Consider the following 9,212-nt stretch of genomic DNA (forward strand, 5'->3'; position numbering starts at 1 on the left):
CGAATTTTGTGTCCTGTTGTGAATGATTCAAGTGAACAACAATATATCGCTTAGAAAAACCGCCTGCATGATGTGAGATAACTATTGACCATAAACCAAAATGAATACAAACCAGGCTACTAGTGACGGTGTTCTAAATTTATCATTTTGTTTCTAGCTGGAGCAAGATATATTTTATATGTATTTCATGCGAACATCAGGTGGTCATCCTATCATGACATTGCGAACGTTAATCGATAATGAAAAATATACATATGCATAATTCGTTAGAAATAGCGCTTTTGTATTCATGTATGGCCTCTACATCTATATAGCGGAGCAATAAGTACAGATACTCTGTTCGGAAAAAAACATGGATTCTGCTCACGATAATGAAAGCATTTATATGGATGACAATTTAATATCTTTCGGACGAGAAGCCGAGCCGCCAATGAAGCCACGAACGACTTACAAGGAGGATTCGAAAACATCTACAGCTCAAAGCGATGGTTGTACGATATTTATTTCGCTCTTTGATCTCACTTTGAATACATGGACGTATCTTTAACTGAAGTTCCTCATTTTTACAAGTATTTTGGCGTCCTTTATTTCACGACTTTCACGTCTGGAAATATATCTGATTTCACTCGTGCATGGATGACTACAAAATATTGAATATTTGCAATATAATTTTAAAATTCCAATCAGGGTAGCCAGTTTGAGTTCATCTGATACAGTGGTCCTCAACCTTTTTGTGTTCGTGGACCTCATTTCGATAACAACGGACCCCCGTGGACCCCCAAAAATTTTCGTGTAAAATTAGCTCAATTATCGTGCAACCGTCATCTGTCTTGTACAAATATTGACTGTAGTCTTGTCATAAACAGCAAAGAAATGACTTTTCATAAAAATAACATCATAATCTATGTAGAAATCGGGTAGACTATTACAATTTCGAAGAGAATTTTGCAGCTGTATTTCTTGTCATGAAATTCCGCGTTTTCGATATGACATGAACGAGTGCCGAATATCCATTTCTACAAGGGTGATGGTAAATGTAAAAGCGTAGCGCTTCCGACAACACCGCTGACACAGCATATATGGCACCGAAATCGAGAGACAGAACTTCAAAACATCAGTACTTTCACGTCCAGTCTAATCATTTCTATATATCGTCTCATGTTGAAGTTATTCCGTGATAGTGGTTACGTATACCACAGGAGAAAATTGATTTCGTGGTTCAGAAAATTCAGAAATTTCTATTTCAAAGGACTTTCATTAATTTCCTGAGATTGACTTCTTCAAACCCAGAATGTTTGCATTCATTTCGTAGTCAGCATTTTTGACCTTACTATATCCAGCTTTTCATTTTTCAACCCGAACAAAATGTCTCTAGACAGCTATATGTTCATATCAGTAGGCTATTGGCAATATGGCAATAAAAATGAGTTTGCCCAGTAGCATATTTCAACTTGGACGGCCATTATAATGATGTGAGTCCTGAAGTTTTAGCAATTATGAAGCGAAACTGTCTCATGCTTTCTCTGATTAAAAGAATTTTGAATGTAGATATTCATGATTTTACAAATATAGAGGTTTCGCGGACCCCGTGTTGAGAAGCTCTGATCTAATACATTAATAAATACTCGCCTTTGTCACTTGAACCTCGTTACATTGGAAGATTCAAAAATACCCAAACTAGATTTGTCAATGCGAAAATTTTCACACCTGTATATCCCGGGTGGTGCACGGGTGGAAATGCACAATCCTTTCGCTATGAGTACAGGGCGAGTACAAACGAATAGCGATTATGAAACCATAAACAGTTAGAAGAACCAGAATCAGAACATATCAAAGAATGAGTCATCAGCAAAACACGGAGTCATATGAAAATCATTGTTTTCAACAGAAGACGAAGAAAAAAATTGCTAAATTATTAGATACGTAACATTGCGGCACTCACAATATTTGCGTTCATAATAAACAACTCACAGATATGCGTCGTTGGACCGCATGTTGAGAACCCTTGCTCTATAGCATTATTTAGTGATTTTGAATCAAAAATAAATTACACTGGTCTACAAATTTCGAAAAAAGTTTTTCGCCGAAAATTTTAATGAGTCAATTAGGCTAATTTAAGGTTGCTGAATCCGATTCTGTACTCAGAATTTCTCCATCACGTCAGATTTTCTCTGTATGAATTTTTCTCATTTTCATAAATTAATCAAATTTCGACTCTCGTTAGTGACATCACGGCAAGCATACAACAGCAACAGATCAAATATTGTCATTGAAATCATCTATCATGAAACCTGGGTTGTTGTAATACAGAATGATTGAGTAGGAACTTGAGTTTCCGGTGAACTTGAATCCAGCGGTTCTCTATCTTTTTCGCACAGGACCTCTTTTCGACCCATAAATTTATATGTGGATGCAACTATTTTTAGTCAGTAGCAGTTATCATCTTTACATGCCACCCTTCGTTTGAAGATTGTGATTAGTGGCTCCGTACCTAATTTAGTTCCATACGTCATCTATCTTTATACATCCGTCCTGTAGACTTAGTCGGTCAATGCATTTTGTGACAGCACTCTGCTCTTTCGTAAAACGTAAGCAAATAATAAACATTGTATTGTTGGTATATTATGTAGAAGAGAATTGTTCACTCTGGTACATGACCCGAATATGTGGCCCTTTAAGCTTGTTTTGAAACATTAAAAGAAACAGGATGTCTGCTTTTCAAAAAAAAAGTGCTTATCATGATAACCTGAAAGAATGTATCATCATTAATCTCCACCAGTACTTGTCATGATAATTCTTCTTCTCCAGTCTCCATATATTGTCACATATTATCGGAATCGAGGATAGCTGTTTCTGAACTGTTTTTTTTATTTATTGCCATGATATAAAGGGATTCTTTTGGATTGTCGATTATGGACAACTAGATGAATTGAGACTACTTACTAACAGCTCAACACGAAACCTAAAGTTCATGTTACTTCACAATAGAAATAAATATGCATCGGTTGTAGGACAGCTCTCTCTCGACATAGGACATTATCTGCATAGCATACAACAAATACCACGTGTTCTATGCTGGAACAGAGCCAGAGATTAGCATTGCTAGATTTAGAGGCTTTTTGTTAGTGTGTAGCATGATCAAACGCCAGTTCCAAATACCAAAAGCTTTACACTTTTGGTGGTTTCTGATTTGCCGTAATATTTTACTATGAACTAAAGTCGGTCGAAGTGATCTGCGTTGCTACTCAAGTAGCACAAGTAACGCCTTACATTTCTTCTCAACTACAAGTAGAAGTAGTAATTTCTAAGAACTGTCAAAACTACTCAAGTGGAAGACGAAATGAAAAGTCTAAGAATTACTAAAAGTCAGTAAATATCTTAGTCTATTTGATCGGGGGAGGGTGGTCGCATACTTTCCACAGTTAGTCGGAGGTGGCTAGAATGCTAGATACGAAATCGTAAGATGTGTCACCGCATATAACGCTAAATGACTATAATGACCCCACTAATGGGTAGAATCTTCGAAAAACTCGGGTATCGTGATTCAGAGGCTATGTTACGCTTTTCTTATGACAATTTAACTCAAGATAGTGGTGCAATATTATCCCTGAAACACTTTTTACTTTACAAAAACCAAATTGCAAAGGTAATTAGTTCATCCAGAATACAGTGCAGGTACATGCTGAAGTAGTTGTAAAACATTACCACTTCAGTAGGTACTACAAGTAGCGAAAATCTACTTGAGTACTCCGAAAAACTAGAAATATTCAGCATATATATTATCTCGAAAACGTGACGTGATGGAGCAAAAATAACGTCAGTTTCGTATTCAGCGCCCCCAAATTAGGTATAATTGACCCAAAGAAGTCGTGGCGCAAAAATCGTGTAGACCAGTGTTAATATTGTTGCCAGTACGACGAGCCTGCTCTGTCACTCATAAATATGCATTGCATATTCATTTCGTTGAAAGTAATTATGTAACATATTAACGCTAAACATATCAGCTGCCGACAAAGTTAGAGTTTACAGTAGATTAAAAAAAGTAGGACTTGATTGGAGCAGGAGATCATTATTATTATTATATAATATGATCCTTCGAGAACAATGGGAAGACATTTACTTTATATACTTCGTCAAACGATTCAGTGAGATTTTTGGGAAATAATATTGTTTACCAACCTTCCATTCGAGTGTGTGTCCAGTACATACTTGGACAACTTGATAATATATAGTTTTATAATTCCACTAAATTAGAGCGATATGCCGGTAATCTAATTCTAATCTAATTTATGAAATCTTTCTATGCTCTGGTTTTAATATTAATCTAATGTGTGAAATGATCCCATGTTTTTATTCTAATTTTATTCTAATTTGGTAATTGTTTCTATACCTAAATTATAGTTCTAATTTAATTTATTGTTTTCAGAAAATTTATTTTTTTCCGCAGCGAGTTAACAAGAATATCCTTCTCGAGCAGGAAGATCCACTTTCAAGCTGCCATCACATTACGTACACCGTACAGCAGGGGTGTCAAACATACGGCCCGCGGGCCGCATCCGGCCCGCCAGACGATTTCATCCGGCCCGCGAAGCAATTTTGAGTAGATTGAAAAAATGATTATCCAACACATTAGTAGCAAATGCTCAGATGTTCTGGAGGAAATAGTTCCATGAAATATATAACCGAGACAACAAATGTCGAGAATGTTCATAGAACACATTATAAGCACCCGCCACCCGGTTTCACTCTAGTTACCATCAGGAACAATTCGGTGACATCGACACCCCATTTTGACAAAGCACAAATTGCACAATGAGTTTAATGGTAAAATGGACCAGACAGTAGCTATTCACAGAAGCTAAAGTGTCAATATGGAGTCGTTATATACAGTTTACATGGAAAATATCTTAGTTACATAAATAAATAATTGAAATATCTTTGGTCGCGCTGCTGTGTCATTTCCGACCCAACAGTTTCCCGGACTTAATAGAAACCCGACTCGTGATTTATTAATAAGAAACCAAATTCAAACGTCCGCGTTCACAGTTAAATAGCTTGGATTCCTCACATCACATACGGTGGGATAAAACTGGATTACGACTAAAGCAAGTGAGCCTTAGAATATAGAAATATGACAACTTATATTGTCGTTAGCGTCACTGTTTTATTGGTTCTTAACTGTATTCAACCGGAAAATCGTCGTATTTTACAAATTCCATTATTCGCGAATATGGTGTTGCGACTTGCTTGAATTAAACCCATATGATCCACGTATTATCCATATAGCCTATGCTTGATAATAAAGTATTCAAGGGAAAAGAAAGGTCACGAGATAACATTTGGAGTCAGTTGACTGGTCCGGCCCGCGAGCGATTTGAAGGCTTGAATCCGGCCCGTGACACTATTTGAGTTTGACACCCCTGCCGTACAGACATAGGTATTGCGAGGACTGATAACCATGCTGGCATAGCATCTTGTAGTCTGCGAACAACATTCTAGTTTCGAACACAAACAGAACACCAGGGGAAAAAAGAGAAAGTTAACACAGGCATGTACACTTTCATGTCCTCTACTACATCAAGAAAAGGGACGATGGTTGCTTCAGATCTAACCAAAGCAAATATATTAGAGGATGAAGTGAAATGATATTTCGTAGCAGAGCGTGAGGGCATGGATTGTGATGGTTTACGTTAATGGACATGAAAAAATCGTTTTCGTCTTCTTATTAAGGCTGCTGCTGGAGAACTCGTGAACATTAGCTCCACCGGAAAGACTTTTCAGCCATGCAGGGCAATAGTATAGTGTAGCGAACGCCAACTCAAAACGGGTCGCGTGCCACAATAACGCACAGACAAAATAAGAGATACAGTTGAGCAACCACGTTTTGAACAACGCCGCACTCACTAACATGGACGACACATGCATGGTCAGCACAAAAGAAGTAATATTTTATTAAAGGAGTGCAATTACACCACAAAAAGAAATATCATGATCATACGCTTCCTTTTTTCTGAACTATTAGTTGCGCACGATACCTGATACCTTTTCCACGACTAGTGAATCGATATTGCGGCTAGCGCCAGACAGTACCAGCTGAAAGACTATCTCATCTTAAAGATAGATCTTGTGGGAGAGCCCATCGCCGTGTTCTAAGCGTCGTAGTCTTGGCAGTGTCTCGGGCATTGCACGTCAAGTTAATAGGCTCATATCAGCTGACTCTCCATCAATGGGATGTTGTTGTCATCGTCAAAGCAATTTAAGCAAATGAGGAATAGTGTTCTTGGGCACAGGTGAAGAGATTATTTTGAAATAACAACAACAGCAATAATAAGATACTGAAATTAATTTAGGCATTTCAAAATGCTCCACTTTGCGGTCTTAGAAAATCACAAATCAGATCGCCGGTCGCATGTGGACCGCGTGTTGATAAACCCTCTGTTATAGTACAAAACGAGCCAAGATTGGTGTACCTACGCTAACCGTTCTCATGCTTATAGAAATGTACTGTGATTTGATGTTACCTGGACCCGAATTTTTCTGGATTTATTTCTCATTCACAATTTCATTCAATGTCCAAGATTCCATGAATTCAGTAATTATATTTCTATTTCTGATTTAATTTAAAAAAGTGTAGCTCTAATCCTAATTCTAATCTAGAGTGTCGAATAAGCGCAGTGGTATAATCATCGGCTGCAACACACTGGGTCGACTTCAGTATTCCTATACCTAAGTGTTTCAGGTTTATCTAGGCTCCTCCTCGCCACCGGTCTCTTACAAAAAGCCTCAAAGTGGGCCGTGCTATAAGTCGGCAGTTGCGGAATAACAATGAAGAGCATTGGCCTGGTTTAAATGACCAATTGACCATAGTAGTCGACAAACACCATGAATACCACAAAACAACAATTCTAATCTGATTTGGAAAAGGCTGTGTAGCTCCAATTATTTTTCTAATCTAATTAGTGAAAATTTGTAGATCTAGGCCTACTTCTAATTCTAATGCTAGACCTACGTGAGTATTCTGAAAAAGTAACACGTCACTGACCACAACGATTGTTCAAAAATATATATTTTTCAGAATCCTGGGATTCACTGACTAAATTGTTAGGTTGCCTAAAGAACCGCAGGAGACTACTTCAAGTTCAAGTTCAAGGAGTAGAAGCCTACGGAGCCCCAATCCAAATTTCGGCTATTATGGGAAATAATAGTGTTTACCGAGGCAAATCTTTGATGTCACCAAACATCGCTTTACAGCCATGCCTGTAGGAGGAGTGATGCTTTCTTTGTGATTTTCACTCTGGAAAATGGACTGTGATAGCGCATGGATATAGTAGCCTAATCACTAATTAATGAAAATATTTCTGACACTGATTAGCTGAAAATTAGCCATCTCTACGGAAATCGCCTCGCTACGATGATGGTGATAATTTCATAAATAAAATACCTTCCACACTTTGATTGGCGACCATGAAGAGGATACAAACTACCAAGCACCTAAAATACAGGTAGTTGAATTTCCCAAGTGATAGTGAATATCAAAAAATATCTCCTGAAGTGGCAATGTAGGTTTCACGAAGTCAAAACGAAGCTTCTCGTTGCACTCTTTACAATACATTGTGATTAGATGAAATCAAATTAGTTTATTTTCAACAGTCCTGTTTTCTTACGGCAAGTGAATTGCACTTTCGGTGGAGATGCATTATCTCTGACACAGTTATATGCAGTGATCTCGTGTCCTCTATAATTGTGGGATGCTTGAAGAATCTCACTATCTTTTACGCCTAATAAAATTTATCAGTCACTGTGGAGAGTTCCAGGGGATATATAGAACTGTTGCTATACTATATAATTATGTGTCCCTAATGCACGTCATTGTTTTCAGCACCCCTGAGCGTTTCCGCCCTCTTTGGATTCCAAATCGCTTCCTGGGGGCGCTGGAGTCAGATTAAGAATCACTGCTATAAAGAGATGTAAATTTTGATAGTCTATTATTACCGTGATACTATGGGGTTAATTTTATTATCGAATTTATTTCGTTTTGCTTCAGCGCTGACGCGAAATCTGTCCTTGCTGGTGGACGTTGTCGACCTACAGTCAAAAGAGGTTGATATTCTGCAGATAGATATATCAAACGTATTATATAAATTTAAACTTGAAATGTACATCATAATCTAATAAACCTACCTAACGCATTCCTTTTTTGGATCCGGTTCAGAACAAGACAGAAAAAAGTAGAATACCGCAAAATCGAGCGACATGCCTTTACATCCTGCAATGAAGGTAAAGGCGTGTCTGAAATCTATGTTTCAAGATAAAAAGTCGATGTTTCTTATGTTTCTTGTGATCACCGTATAGGTGCCGGTGGATGGACTGTGAGTGCAGATTTCTTGAAAAAAACACCTTCTATTCAAGTTACGAACTTCCCTTTTAAATGGAATATATCCTTTGACTAGGACTATATAAAAATAGCAGTTTATGTAAGTTTTGTTGATATGGTCGATTAGGGATGTGCCACAAAATCGAAGATCGTATAATCATATTGGTGATTTTCAAAATTCCAGACATGATAATACTTTTTCTCTTGCCTTTTCGTAGGTATTTCAGCGGCACCTCGACGGCAGTGTCAACTTTTTTCGTAATCATTCTGAATAACTCAATGGATTTGGGAATCATAGTGGAGAGCATTGACTAGGTGAAATAGCTCATATATATTTTGGTGACCAATAATTCAAAAGTTCCGTGGTTGGAATGAAGGAAAAATGTAAACGTCTCCACTTCAGCCGATGTGGTCATATGTTGATACCGCAATTTTAGGATTGGACCGTTTGTACAAGATACTGCAAACTTCTGAGACGCTCTAATTGCGAATCGACATGGAGGATTGGGATGGAGTGAAGAAATGTGCTGAGTATTCGTGAGTAAAATATGTTTACTCGTATAATTACACTCACTTTCTATCCCTATTTACGTTTTCTGTGCAGTCGTATTTAAATTACATGCAATAACTGCAGGGGTGGTCAGTAGCGAAGGATTTCTACTTTTCGGGAGTACTACATGATAAGCTGTCTGTACTGGCACTGCCAAGTACCAACACTAGTAATCAGTAATTTCAAAATACCCTCAAATATACCTTACCTGCTGTTATCTGTATTATCCATAACCTATCTATAAGTTTTATTTTGTCAGGCACAAAGTAGGATTTTGACGGCTTTGCA

The sequence above is a fragment of the Botryllus schlosseri genome, chromosome 5 (assembly GCF_051294905.1).
Source record: "Botryllus schlosseri isolate E-star chromosome 5, Bs_hap1, whole genome shotgun sequence".
NCBI classification, from domain to species: Eukaryota; Metazoa; Chordata; class Ascidiacea; order Stolidobranchia; family Styelidae; genus Botryllus; species Botryllus schlosseri.